We start from the raw sequence: 13941 nt of genomic DNA on the forward strand, positions 1-13941 counted from the left end.
GGAGTAGTGCCCCCAGGGCCAATCCCACCCCCCCAGGAGAGAGTGCCTAAAGGGCTCTGTGCGGTAGGTGTCAGGGTGCAGCCAGGGTGCTGAGAGCGTGTGCCCACGCTGCCACCACACCATAGCTCGCCTGTGTCAGGAGCGATTCTCAGCACATGAGCGCCAAGGGACACAGGCCGAGCAGGTGCCCACAGGCGGTCTGCTGTAACGCATAAAGTGCCTGAAAGCCGGGTAAAGTACTCGTATGATGAAGCGAATTCTGTGTCTCCGAGAAGGCAGTGGTGTTTAGCAACATCAAGGGCTGTTGTCCATCTGGAGGGGCTCCACTCCCATTCCAGAAACTTTCATATGCTTAAAATCACTTGGACGCAGGACATGAGAAATATTACCCCTAAAATGGGTAATTCAGACTATATTCAAATAAAAAAAAAAAACCCAAACTCTGTCCATCAGAAGACCTCAGTCAGAGGGGCACCAGGGTGGCTTAGTTGGTTGAGCGCCTGACTCTCGATTTCAGCTCGGGTTGTGATCTCGCGGTTCTTAGAACCCCACGTCGGGCTCTGTGCTGGCAGTGCGGAGCCTGCTTGGGACTCTCTGTCTCCCTCTCTTTCTGTCTGTACCCCGCTTGCTGTCTCTCTCGAAATAACTAAACTAAAAAAAAAAAAAAAAGACACCAGAGTAAAAAGGCAAGGCACCAAGTTGAAAAAGATACTTGCATGCATATATCCAACAAAGGATCAGAATCCAGAATGTATACAGAACTCCTATAAATCGATAAGGAAAAGACAGACAATTGGATTACAAAATTGGCAAAAGATCTGACCACGCATTTTATAAAAGAGGATGCCCAAATGGCCAATAAATATAAGAAAATGTGCTCCACATCATTAGTCACCAGGGAAATGCAAGTGGAAGCATAAAACGATACCACATAAAACGATACACCCACCAGACTGGCTCAGACAGGGAGAGAAATGTACGAGGTGCCAGCGAAGATACGGATCCAGTGGAACTCCTAGAGCTGGCGGAAGTCTGCGTTGGTGCGGCCACCTTGGAAAATCACTTGGCAACATCTATGCAATCCGGACGCAAACGCACTCTGCAATACAACATCTCCACTCCCACTCTACTCGTAGTAGATGTGTGCCCTTCAGGAACGCATGCAAGTGTCCACAGAGATACAGGGAACAGAATATTCATAGCCACCCTATCCTAAAGCTGGCAACGACCCAATGCCTGCTGCCAGCAGAACGCAGACAAGACGTGGCACAATCAGGCTGGAATACGTCTCGGCGGTGAGCGTAGATAAACCACTACTGTGCCTAACAGTGTGAGGGGGCCTCCCAAACCGTGTGAAACGGAGGGGCGCCTGGGTGGCTCAGTCGGGTGAGCTCAGGTCATGATCCCAGCGTGGTGGGATCAAGCCCCACGTGGGGCTCTCTGCTGCGTGTGGAGCCTGCTTGAGATTCTATCTCTCCCTCTCCTTCTGCTCCTCTCCCCTACTAATTCTCTCTAAAATAAAAATAAATAAAACAAAATATCTTTTAAAAAAAAAGCAGAAAAGGCAAATGTCTGTATAATCCTATGCATAAGACGCTCAAAAGCAAGCAAGGCTGATTTAAGCTGTTAGAAGTCAGGATGGTGGCACCCTTCGGGGAACTTAGTGACTGGAAGGGGGCATGAGGGGGATTTCAGAAGGCCTGTTAATGTTCCCTGTTTTGATCTGGTGCAGAGTCCACAGGTACGCTTTGTGAAACTGCATTAAGCAATCCACTTCTGGCCGGTACACTTTTCTGTGTTCACGTATCCACTAATAACATTTATGAAAAGCCTTGGAGAGCCTATTTGAAATGCAGATTCCTATTACCCACTCCCAGAGATTCTGGTTCACTGGGTCCTGGGTGGGACCGGGGAGTCTGCATTTGAAACAGCTCCCTGGGCGATTCTGGTGCAGCTCGTGTCTGGGCTGTGGGCTTTGACCTGGTCCTGGCCGGTGCTAGAAAGCGTCAGGTGGAACCGGGCCACGCTTGGTGGCTGCTCCGTCGGCCCTGAGGTGCTGGGGTAATGGTTCAGGGTGCTGAGCAGGAGATGGGGCGGCGGAAGGGGCAGGAGGAGCCCGTGAACTCGAGGGGCCAGTGCTCGCCAGAGCGCTCTCGGTAGAAAAGGAAGTGTGGACTCTCGGGCAATAGTTACCAGCGGGTGAGCTGTGTGAGATGACCCTCGGAGGGCCAGCCATTCTCAAGTCGGGGCATGGACACCAGGAGGGTCTGTTCGATGTCCCAACTAAGTGATTCTCTGGACCTCAGTTTGTCTTGTTCGGCATGGGGAGGTACACTCTTTATAGCCTCAGAGGTGGGTTCTAGCCTGAGTTCCAATTCTGGTCCTGGCCTGTAATAACTGTGTGGCCTTGGGCTAATCACCTGCCTTCTCTGGGCCCTAGGTTTTCACCCATAAAACAAAGGGTAGGACTATAGGACCCCAACCTCGCTGTTCACCTGGCCACCTGGGAATAGCTCTCCTCCAGTCCTCAGCTGAGACCATTATAGGTCTATTTCCGCCCCGCTTCCTGCCCCATCAGCTGACAGTGAGCTCTTGGAAGGCAGGGCTGGGCTCTAATTCATCTTTGTCCCCAGCACCCTACACAGTGGCAGGCACAGCAGACTTGAAACCTCTGGAGCCTCTCTGCTCTGACACACTGGGGCTCTGGTTGCTTTCCGGGAATAGGACGAGGACACACAGGTCCCCAAGGGCGAGGGGTCTGCAGTGCCAGCCCCCCTCCAGCTGGCCTGTGGTAAGACTTGACTCCCGGAGGAGAAGGGGAACCAGAGAGGCGCTCCCACCTCTCCCTCCGGCCCGGAGCCCTGGCATGCGGGCAGGCGGGTAGGTGGGTGGTTCTGGCTGTCTCCAGGCTGAGTTCATTAGAGGGTGAATTATTAACTCCTGGCTGGGGCAGGGCAGCCGGGGCCCCAGGCACCCGTTGGAGCCGACAGGGGCAGGCCTGCGCTAATTGAAGGCTTAATGAATTTTCCCAGTGGAGGCTGCAGCCGGTGCCTTCCCTCTGCCATCTGGCCGTTTGCCTTCTCCTGGTGGGATTACCCTCTGCCTGTCCGGGAACCCTGGCTGCTGCTCTGTCTGGGCTTCAAGCACTGTGTGCTCCCAGCCTGGACCTCCACCCCGGGGCCCCTGCCTCTGCCCCTCGGCCCCTCGGCCCCACGGCAGGTGCAGGCCCTAAATCACTCCTCATTCTTCGGCCTCCAGGCTCACTCCAAATTTTTGGCGTTTCCACTCAGGCCCTGGGGACTTGCCAGCCACACTTGAGTGGCCCACCAGAATGTTCCAGAGGTGGGCAGGGCTGAATACTCTTGGTTGGCCTTCCAGTCATTCCTGAGGATTCAGGGTTATCGGTCTTCACACCTCACCACTGTTGGTGTGAACAAGCCACTCCTCCAGGCCAGATTTGAGAGCAGAGTGCATGGTCCCAAGGGATTTGCTGGCTACAGAGGCAGGTGGGGGAGAGAAGGGTTGCCCAGAGGTAACTCCCCAGAGACAGGGTGGGAGAGACAGAGGAGGGAACTGAGGTCAGGGAGCTCCTACAATGAGCCAGGGATCCCTCAACCGATCCTAACACTGGCGACATCCTGACATAGCTATAAGGTCTCATTGCACACAGGGGAAATGGGGGTGCAGGCAGGCGGCTCACTTGAACACCCCGCTGTGGGTACAGGGGTCTCCAGGGCTGGCTCCTCCAAGGCCCACAGAGCCTCCCAGTTAAAGGCACCTGTGAGTTTGTATCGGCCATCCGAGGGCAGGCAGACGTTTCCAGCACTTCTGCAGGTGTGAGGACTAGAAACTAGCGTTCCACTGTCCGTGATCTTGTGCAGTCTCCTGCTTCGTTTCTTCCTCCACAACGACTCACAGCCCAGCCGCTACAGAGTGACAGGAGGGCAGTGTGGGGCAGCGAGAGAGCCCCGGGTGGGCTGCCGGGGGACCTGGGCTCTTGCCCTGCTCTGCCGCTGGCCTGATACTGGGCTTCAGTCTTCTCCTCTCTAAAAATGGAGATGAGCAATCACGGAGCAGCTGACCTCTCCAGATGCCATGTCACCGCCACAGCCCCGCCAGCACCTTCCAGGCCTCCTGCTACCCACTCACGCCAAGAAACCCCAGAGCTTCAGGGACCTGGGCTCCGGGCTCACTTCCACTATTCACTCTGCATGACCTAAGACAAGTCGTTTAATCTCTCTGACCCCAATGCAGGAACGGAGATGGACCCAGCCTGTGTCCCAGGCAGGGTTTTGTCATGGGGCATGAATGGGATGTTCATACACCTGGGGCCAGAGCTGGGACTGGAGAGGGACGGGGAGGACTGGGGTCAGGGTCACTTTAGGGACCGAAACTGATTTGGAATTGGGGTAGAATCTGGACTCTTGTCAATTTCGGGTTAGGCTCAAAGCTTCAGACCCTCTTTGGGGGTCTGTGTTCTGAATGTTGCTTGTTTAAGGACTGGGGTCAGTCAGGGTTGGGGTCTGCATCTAGGTCTGTTGCATTAAAGGCCAAGACTGGAGTTGCGGAAGCCTGGGGAGGGATAGGAAGAGGGAGTTGGGACCAGGAACTCTGGACCGGCCTTTGCCCTGACCCACCGCTGGGCCCCGGGCTGGGCATTTTGCACCGTTAGGCCTCAGCCTCCTGGTCTGGGGATGGGGGGCCATCACTCTGTCCTGTGTTCTTGCAGCTGTCATAGAATAACACTAGCCACCGTGCTAGTGCCAGATCTCTGTGGATCTTCTTTGATAATGACAAGCAAAGGAGAGCAGTGATGGAAAATCTCCATGACAGCCTACAAGCCACCATAAGCTAGGAAACATTTGTGTCAGGCATTGGGTGTCTCTTGCTTTCTACAGGAGATCAGCCTTCTCTGGCCGTGCCCCCAAATGACAGCTTGGGTTCCCAGATTCTGGCTGCAGACTGTGCCTCTCTCTTGTTCCTCCTGAGCCCTGGGGCCGGAGACAGGAAGCTGGAGCGGCCTCTGAGTCTCTGGAGGGGCACTGGGGAGGACCCCAACCCCCACCATGACCTCCTGGCTCCCCCGGCTCCCCCAGGACCTCAAAAGACCGTCTGGCAGGGCGAGTCCAGCCACTCTGCCACCTCCATGGAGCAGCTCCCAGCCCAGGACCCCGCACCCCTGCAGTGAGGGAGGAGAGCTGGGCTGGGCACCCACGTGCATGTTGCTTGGAGACCTGCTGAGCTGTCAGAGCCTGTCAGCCTCTTAAAGCCACTCTTGGGGGCAGGTGACCCTGGGGCTCCACTGACAGAGCCATGAGGAGAGGCCAGGCCTTTCTTTCTGGCCTCAAGTCTGAGGTCTGAGGTGCATCATGCTTACCCCTAATCCCCTCCCCCACAAGGTTCTAGACTATCCCCTCTCTTGGCATGGACAGGAAATGGTTGATGTAGGAAGGACCTTCTTCTTCCCTTGTCTGGGAGCCCTTGAGTCCTTTCCACGTACTAGGGGTGTTCTGATGTCATTACTCAGAGTGGCAGCTCTAAGAGCCCACTCTCAGGGGCCCAGCACGCTCCCCCTGCTCCAGCCCAGAGGCCTCGCTGTGGCCATGCGGCGTGCCCTCCTCCCTCCGGTTTCAGGGTCTCGGCACTCCCTGCTCAGTCTGCTTGTGATGCTTCGGTCCACGTATCCGTTCCTAGGTCATCTCTCAGGGGACCCAGTGGCAGAAGCAGGCAAGCCCCAGCAGGGCCCGCAGCCTGGTGAAGGGACAGGTGGCTGGGGGAGGTGGGGCTGGGGGGCCAGTGCCAGGGGGCAGGCCCGGCCACAGAAGTCACTCCAATGACAGCCGCACTGGGCCTCTGCAAATCGGTGCTGGCTGCTCGCCCAAAGGAGCCTTCACTGTGTGCCAGGGATGCAGACCTTGGCATCATTTGCCCCCTGTTGCCTCAGTCTTCATGTCTGTGAAGACACTGGGTCCCTGAGCCCTTTTGACTCTGACATTCTGAGTCAAGACAAGCTGGGGTCTGGCCTAAGAAACAGGCACAGGGTGAGAGGGTCTGACTGGGGGAGAGTGGTTGGGCTCAGAGGGGGCGGGGTTGTTAAGAGGGCAGCATGAGTCCTCAGGGTGGGCAGGTGGGGTCAGGAACGTACCCTGCTTTGCCTCACTAGTGTGTTTAAGCCGCTTGGGGTGTCTCTCGTCCTTTTTCCCAGTAGCCAGAGTGGCTTCAAGCCTAGGGAGCCTGGAATGTGCCCTGAGCAGACGCTAGGGGGCGCTGGTCTCCTTGTGAACTTGGCTGAATTTACACTCTGGGAAGGGGTAGATGGGGGAGGGGCATGTCCAAGCCCTGCTCTTTGGGGGTGGGGTGGGCCTGGGCTGACGAGCCAGGTTGGGGGGTGGGAGGCCAGCAGCCTTACCTTACTTTGTACCAGGGCCTGATGCCTGCAGGGACTCCTCACCGTGGTCCCCATGAGAGGGGCCTTGCCTCATCCCAGTTGTCTGGAGACACCAGCCTCAGGCCATTCTCAGTGGCGTGAAGGATCCTGAGGCTCAAGAGGGTTTAGACAGGGTGAGAGGAGATGGCGGGGGTGGGGGGGTGGGGGGGTGAGGCTGCCACCCTGGCCAGCAGGTGTCTCGCCCCACCTTGCTGCTGGGGCATTAATGTTGTCAGGCCACTCTTCCATCCTCCTCGTACCACTGAGTGGCTGGACAGGGGCCTCCATGGGACCAGGCTGATGCCGGCAGGTCCCTTTTACATCGCTCCTCCCAAATTGGAAGTTTGCAAATCACCAACTGGGACTCACAAATCAAAAAGGGATTTCTGTTCTGTTCTTGGGGTGGAGCAGTATGGGAGACAAAATCCGGGTGCCCGATGTTGGCATTTCCAAGACATTTCAAGGGTTGTGGGGACAAGGGATGGGACATTGAGGACGTGAGTCTCCTTGAAGAGGCAGCACCTTGCTAGCTGGAGTCTGGCTCCCAGCCTCGAGGGGGAGGCCCTCGCTGTTGGGACCACAGCCTTTACTCATTTTTTTTTTTTTTTTTTTTTTTAGTGTTTATTTACTTTTGAGAGAAAGAGAGAGAGAGAGAGAGAGAGAGAGAGGCGTGAGCGAGAGAGAGAGAGAGAGAGAGGCGTGAGCAGGGAAAGGGGCAGAGAGAGAGGGGGACACAGAATCCAAAGCAGGCTCCAGGCTCTGAGCTGTCAGCACAGAGCCTGATGCGGGGCTCAAACCCACAGACTGCAAGATCACGACCTGAGCTGAAGTCGGACGCCCAACCGACTGAGCCACCCAGGTGCCCCCACAGCCTTTACTCTCAAGGGGTGGAAGAGAGGGTGGCCCAGGATGGCCCCTCAGCACTGCAGACAAACCTCAGGGTGCAGACACCTCCTGGATAGAGAAGAGATGGAGCCCTGGCCCCGCTCTTCTCCCTTAGAGCCAGCAATGGCTGGGTGCCCGGGGCCCCCTGAGGCCAGCTGCCAACAGTTCTGGCATAGCGGGGGCTGCCCATGGGACCCACGGAGACTCCTTGCAGCCTTCTTGTTATAAGCGCTCTGTCTGCCGGCCCTACCCTGGTGTTTGAGCATCTGGCTGGAACCCCTCAATGTATAGAATTTTCCCCTCCGTCCAAGACAGTGTCTGATGGTCCAACTACCTGACTCTTGCCTGGAAGGTACTGCTACCCAGCTTCCTACACGGAGCCTCCAAACACAGACGACTGTACCGTGTGGTGGGTACAGACCAGAGGCTCTGGGTTCAGACCACCTGCATGTGAGCCCCCGCACCGCTCCTTAGAGCTGAGGGTTTACGGGCCTCGGTTTCCTCACCTGCAAAATGACTAGAATAAGAGAACCAGCGTCCCAGGATCCTCCTAAGGACTCCAGGTAGTAACACAGGTAAGGCTCTCCGTGGAGTGCCACGAACAGCCAAGTGCCCGGTACATTTTCGATTTTATTTTTCGCAGGCCTGATAATGGGGAAGAAAAGAACAGAATCTGAAGTCGGGCAAGTCTGGGTTAAACTCCTGGTTCTGACACTTGCTGGCCGCGTGACTTTGGCCACGTCAGCTAACCTCAGTGTGCTCATTTGTAAAATGGTTTAAATAACTACCTCCCAAACTCCTTAGGTTCTTGTGGGAACTGCGGGGTCCGTCTCTGCAGCCTGGCTCATTATCAGTTAACTTTTCCTACCCTTCTTCCCTCCTGCCCCTAAATCCCCACCCAGAATCCGAACATAGCCTCACCTGGTCCTTTTACCACTGTGCCTTGACTCAAGTCGCTGTCGGGTCCCCGTGTCCCGCCACACCTGTTACTCTTGGGCCGGCACAAGTCAAGGCTGCCTCTACCCCGGGAGGCCAGTCTCCTGAGCTGTTTCGAAGTCAGATGGGCCAACAGGTGGGAAAGCTCTTTGCCCACCATAGGTTCTGTACACGTGAAGGGTTGAGGCGCTGCCTGCATGTGACACAAAGAACCGAGAGCAGTCCCAACAGAGCCTTCTAGAAGCAGGACGTCCTTGGCCCACCACCTCCTTCCGAGCCAGCCTGAAGTCCACTCCCAGCCGGCACTCTTGCTTCTCCGTCCTAAATGCCATTTCCCCCCATCGAAATGCCATTTCCCCTGTCTGGGCCCGAGCCACTGCCTGCTGTCTGGGGCGGCTGGAAATTTCTCAAATGTCGCTTTGATTTATGGCTCTAGTTAATTCTCGAGGAGGCCCGTGAGATGCCCTGAGCTCTGAAGCCTCAATAGGATAAATCATTTAACAGGTGGTTAAATATTCTTTAAGGTCTGAGGAGCACAGGCAGGGTACAGACTGGGGGCCGAGGCTGGGGGAGACTGGGCAAATTTCTGAACAGAAAAAGGGAAAACTCTGCAGCCATTTCAGAACCATGGGACCAATCTGTCATAAGCTGTGGCTGGAGGCAGCACCCGTGGGCCCCTTTGTATCCACGGGCCCAGGAGGCCAGGGTCGCCCAGGCATCGGAAGGTGTGGGGATGGCAGCAGACGGCAGGGGGCAGAAGCAGCTGCCCCAGCTGTGTGGTCTCTCTGTTGGGAGGCGCCCATAGGACCCCAGAAGCCTTTGGTTGGGAGTGGGGACTCGGATACCACTGAACTGAGGCTGGACACGAAGGCAGCTTTATGACAGGGCTGGCTGGTCTAAGAGAGCAGGCGGTGGGGAGGCCTCGGGCATATTGGACAGTGCACTCCCTGCCTAATGGCATTCAGATATGAAATTACACTGGGCAAGCCAAACAAAACAGAGCTGAGCTGTCACTTTGAGACCCCAGAATTATGCAATCCCTCTATCACACATCTGCAGAGAGCTCATTGATGGCTTCAAGGCTCATTCTCATCCGCGGTAAGATTTAATCCTCACACAGGCTCCCTGGGCAGCAGGGCGAAGGATATTACCCTGGTGTACAAAAGGAGTGAACAGGCTGAGAGAGGCTGAAATCCTGCCTGAGGCGGCCCAGCTGGTCGCGGAGCCAAATGGAATCCAGGAGGATGGAGTTCGCCCAGAGGGAGCGGGGGCATCAGGGGGGGAACCTCGAGATCACAGGCCCAAAGCACCCATTCTACAGATGAGGAGACTGAGGTCCTGAGAGGGGAAGGGATGGACTCAAGGGAAGGACAGTGGTGGAGACAGGGATGAAGTTTTGGGGAGAAGGCCGGAGGGTGGATGTCTGCACCCCAACAAGTGTGCTCCCCTTGGGACCGTTTCCTGGAAACGAAGGTTGTGTTAGAGTCTTGGAAGGATGTGAAAATCAAAGAGGCCGTGGTCCAGGTGGGAGGGCAGCGGGAATGGGAGACCCCCCCCCGGGACAGCCCCCCTCCTTCTCTGGTCCCCCATGCTGTACCTCACGCTCATATCTCCCCACCCCTGGTCCAATGCAGCCCTGGGGTGAGGCATCGCTGTGTCCTGTGGGGGGACAAATTCATCTGGGGCTGGGGTTCAGCTCCACTGAGGCCTGGCCTGAAATCCTGCCTGAGCCTGACTGAGGGGGCCAGAGGGAACATCCCCAGAGAGGTCGGCTTGCTTCAGGGCCTCCAGGCTGGTGGGGGAGGTGTTGGGGGCATTCCCAGGAGTGCCTCCCACCCCCCCACCCCTGGCTTCCTGAGGTGAGAAATGCACAGGAGCAGCTCGCAGGCAGGCAGGAGGCTGCCCTCCCCCACCCCACCCCTACCTACCTACAGCCCCACTTCCTACCAGAAAGCTAGGAGAAGGCCGTGGTTGCTGCAGTGGATGATTTGGCCGCTCCAGATAGGGAACCTCTGGAGCCCCTCAGGAGGCTCTGAGGGCTCAGGGGGGCAGTCGAGGAAGCTGAAGTTGTAGACAGTCTTGTCTTTGGAACAAGGCCAGTCCCCTCTTTCCTGTGCTCTGACCAAGCCCTCATGGGACCCTGGAACTGCCATAGACCTAAGTGCTGGGTAAGGAGGATCCCTAGGGTATCTGCCACCCACACCCTGTGGCTGTGTGTGTGTGTGACAGTCAGGGAAATGTCACACCACAGTGCCCACGCCCACGTCTCCAGCCCACAATGGCCGATGCTCCTGGGTTGACTGCTTGTAGCCTGGCTGGGAGTTTCTCACGCCTGTGGTTATTCTCTTTCCCAGGCTAGTGCCTCCTGTGGCAGGCAGAGGTCTTGGCCCCTGAGCCCCCCCTCCAAACCCCCCCTCCAAGCTCCTGGGTGACAGGGCACAGGGCTGGGTCCTGGCAGATGCCGCGCAGGTAAATATGCCCATGTCAGAGCAGGTCAGAGCACGCCACCCGGTCTGAGAGAGGAGGGGAGGGGCCAGGGTCCCCTAGTGAGCCGGGCCAAGTCGCATCCGGATGTGGGGGTGAGAGGAAGAGGTCTTTCTGGGTGTGCAGTGAGAGGCAGCTCCTGGAGCATCTGGGGACCCCCATCTTCTGAGCCGTCCCATCACTCTCTCTTACAACCATGGAGGACGAATGACTCACTCACAGGTGGCTCCAGCTTTATGAAGTATTCATCCTTCCCTGGCCTCCGGAGTAATTAACTCTCATACAGGCAGAGGAGCTTCATCAACAGCCCATTAGCACCCTGTCCCTAGTACTTCCATCAAAGCCGTCTGGGCGGGACTTCCTGGGAAAGAGCCCAGGGAGCCAGGGCGAGTGGAGTCTTGCTTCCAGCTCGGGGGTTCTCAGTCTGGAGCAAACTGTTGCCCGAGGATTTTGCAGAGAGCTAGGGGGTTGCGGTTAGAAGCTTAGAAAGAGGAAGAGGTTGCGTTTAAGGAAGAGATTCAGCCTCTGGGGCCCATGGGGACTTTAGATAACTTTCTTTTTGTAGCCAGGGGCACAGATTTCCCCAAAGTAGGGAAATCGCTGGCTGCACATCTCGTAGCTTGTGGGCCGTCGATAGGGAAGCTCCAGTCCAGTACTCTTTGTGTTAATTTGTCTTTCTTCCTACCTCCTGCTTTGCCTCAAGCCCAGCGATGTCTCCAGTGGGGTGCTGAGAGACAGCAGAGGCACCCCTCCAGGAAGGGATGGGTGCTAGGGGGACCTAGTTCACCCCGCCCCAGGCCGTCCTAGGGTTTAGACCCCAGGGTGGTCTGGGAAGGGGGTCTAAAACCTAGGAGGTGAGGAGCCTGGGGTGCAGAGAGGCATAAAGCCCCTCCAGACCTGTGTCCACTCACTCAGTGTTTACCACTCACCTCCCACGTTCTGTAGGGGCACCATCCCCGTCCTCAGGAGGCTGGGTGGCGAGAGGCCCAGAGCGTGAGTGGAGAGAGCACAGGGGCCTGCAGGAGCCAGAGGTCAGGGCCTGGGCCGAGGCTCCACACCGGTCTGGAGTTGTTGGCTATTTGGGGGGGGGGTCCCCCTCCCCAGCTGGAGCCAAAGAGATGGGGAATGGGGAAGGGAGAAGGCAGAGCCTTGAAAAGGAGTTCAGAGTATAGGGAGTAAATCCTCAAAATGATATCCAGACTCAGATTAGTGTCCTCTCCTGTCCCCCTAAGTGCACATTGCACCCCCTTTCCCCTGCTTTTGTCCGAAGCGTGCCCTCTAAAAAAGAGCCTCTGGATGGCTCTTTTCACTCTGTGAACACACGTACATCTAACCACACAGACCCCTCCTCTAGGGATCCTTTCTTGATGCCCCCCCCCCTGCCTTTTCCCACTCCCAGTCCCCATCCCCCACTGGGGATTGGGCCAGATGTCTCTCCCGTGGGCTCCGCACACACTGCTTGCATTAGAATGGCTTCTGTGCCTTAGTCATGCAAGCAGTCCTCTTTCAGCATCCAGCACCTGCAGGCATAGATCAGGAGCGCCGAAATCAGCTGCTGAGCCAACGGGTGGGCTGCAACGAGTGGTCCTCTCGCTGCCTGGTCCTCACACTGGTCTGCTGTGTGACCTTGCACAGATCACTTTGCCTCTCTGGGGTTGGACTGAGCTACCATTTTCCCAATGTTTTTGAAATGCATTTAACATCAGGACGCAACACATACAACATGAATATTTATAAAACCTAAAACTGAGACAAAATTTTGTTAACTGATGTTTCTCTCTCTTTTTTTTTAAGTTTTTTTTTTTTTAATGTTTATTTATTTTTGAAGGAGAGAGAGACAGAGTGGGAGCCGGGGAGGGGCAGAGAGAGAGAGGGAGACGCAGAATCCAAAGCAGGCTCCAGGCTCTGAGCTGTCAGCACAGATGCGGGGCTCGAACTCATAGGCTGTGAGATCATGACCTGAGCCGAAGACGGACGCCCAACCGATGGAACCGCCCAGGCGCCCCCTGAAGTTTCTCTTACTACAAGTGTTATGCTTTTATTTTGTGTTCTCTTTCCTTCCCCCCACTTGCCCCACCCCCACCCCTGCCAAAAGGCTGGTTCTCCCATTCCCGGATGGCAAGGTACAGTTGGAAAATACTGCCAAAGATGGTCCCAAGCTTCTCTGCTGCTCACTGCTCCTGCACGGCCTCCCCCAAAGACTTTTCTGGTGTCTCCAACGAAGACATGGATGCTGCCATCTGACACCCCCGTATTTATGCCGCCGACCATCTTCTGTACTCCACCTCGTGCTGGCCCGAGACATCCAGCCCAGCCTGCGGGCTGGCACCGTGTGCCTCAGGATCAGGAATGAGGCTTGAGGAAGGCAGGGCCTGGTCCCCAGCTATCTGGGGTAGATATCACCAGGCTGTGCCTGGATGCCTCAGGGCAGGCCACACGAACGAACCTCGATAGGGGAGGCTCTCAGCGCAGGGTGGGGAATTCAGACCCAGCCCCAAGCCCCATGCTCCTGCCTGGTTGGGCACCTGAAGAGACCTCCAGAAAACCCCAGCAGAGGCGCTTCCTGGAGATCTCCTCAGCCTCCCTATGCTCTGGTCTCGCAGGGAACCCGGCATCCACCTTCTGGACCCCTCCAACAGGGAAAGGGGGTGCAATCAGAAATTACACTGCGGGGCACCTGAGTGGCTCAGTCAGTTGGGCGTCTGACTTCAGCTCAGGTCACAAGCTCTCAGTTCGTGAGTTCGAGCCCCAGGTCGGGCTTCTGGGCTGGCAGCTCAGAGCCTGGAGCCTGCTTCAGATTCTGTGTCTCTCTCTCTCTCTCTCTCTCTCTCTCTCTGCCCCTCCCCTGTTCACGTTCTGTCTGTCTGTCTCTCTCAAAAATAAATAAATAGATAGATAAATAAATTTAAAAAAAGAGAAAGAAATTACACTGGGACGACAGGAATAAACCAGCTATCTGCACAAACCAGGATGAGTGTGACCCTATGGGGGCCCACAACCCTCCTCACCTTCCCAGCTCGGAAGCAGGCACGTGGCTGACTCTTCTTTGAGCCTGAGGAGGTGTGTAGACGCTGCTTTTTAATCCGGGCCTCGCTGTGGCGGGCACTGCCCTCTACCATGTAATCAACCCCCTGGCAGACCCCGGTGACCACTGTCCCCCTTCCTCGCTGCTGACCGGTCCCCAGAGTTGGCGGAGATTTAAAGAGCCA

At 56.4% G+C, this 13941-nt stretch overlaps 1 long non-coding RNA gene across 1 annotated transcript; it reads right to left on the reverse strand.

Moving 5' to 3' along the window:
* Window positions 1-694: 694 nt before the first annotated feature.
* On the reverse strand, window positions 695-13511 carry LOC123385343. The gene is made up of 2 exons (XR_006597688.1): window positions 7819-13511; window positions 695-6535 (listed from the first exon to the last, which is right to left on the reverse strand). It is a non-coding gene; the product is annotated as an uncharacterized LOC123385343 (long non-coding RNA).
* Between the last annotated feature and the right edge of the window lie 430 nt (window positions 13512-13941).

The sequence above is a fragment of the Felis catus genome, chromosome B2 (genome assembly GCF_018350175.1).
Source record: "Felis catus isolate Fca126 chromosome B2, F.catus_Fca126_mat1.0, whole genome shotgun sequence".
Taxonomy (NCBI): Eukaryota; Metazoa; Chordata; class Mammalia; order Carnivora; family Felidae; genus Felis; species Felis catus.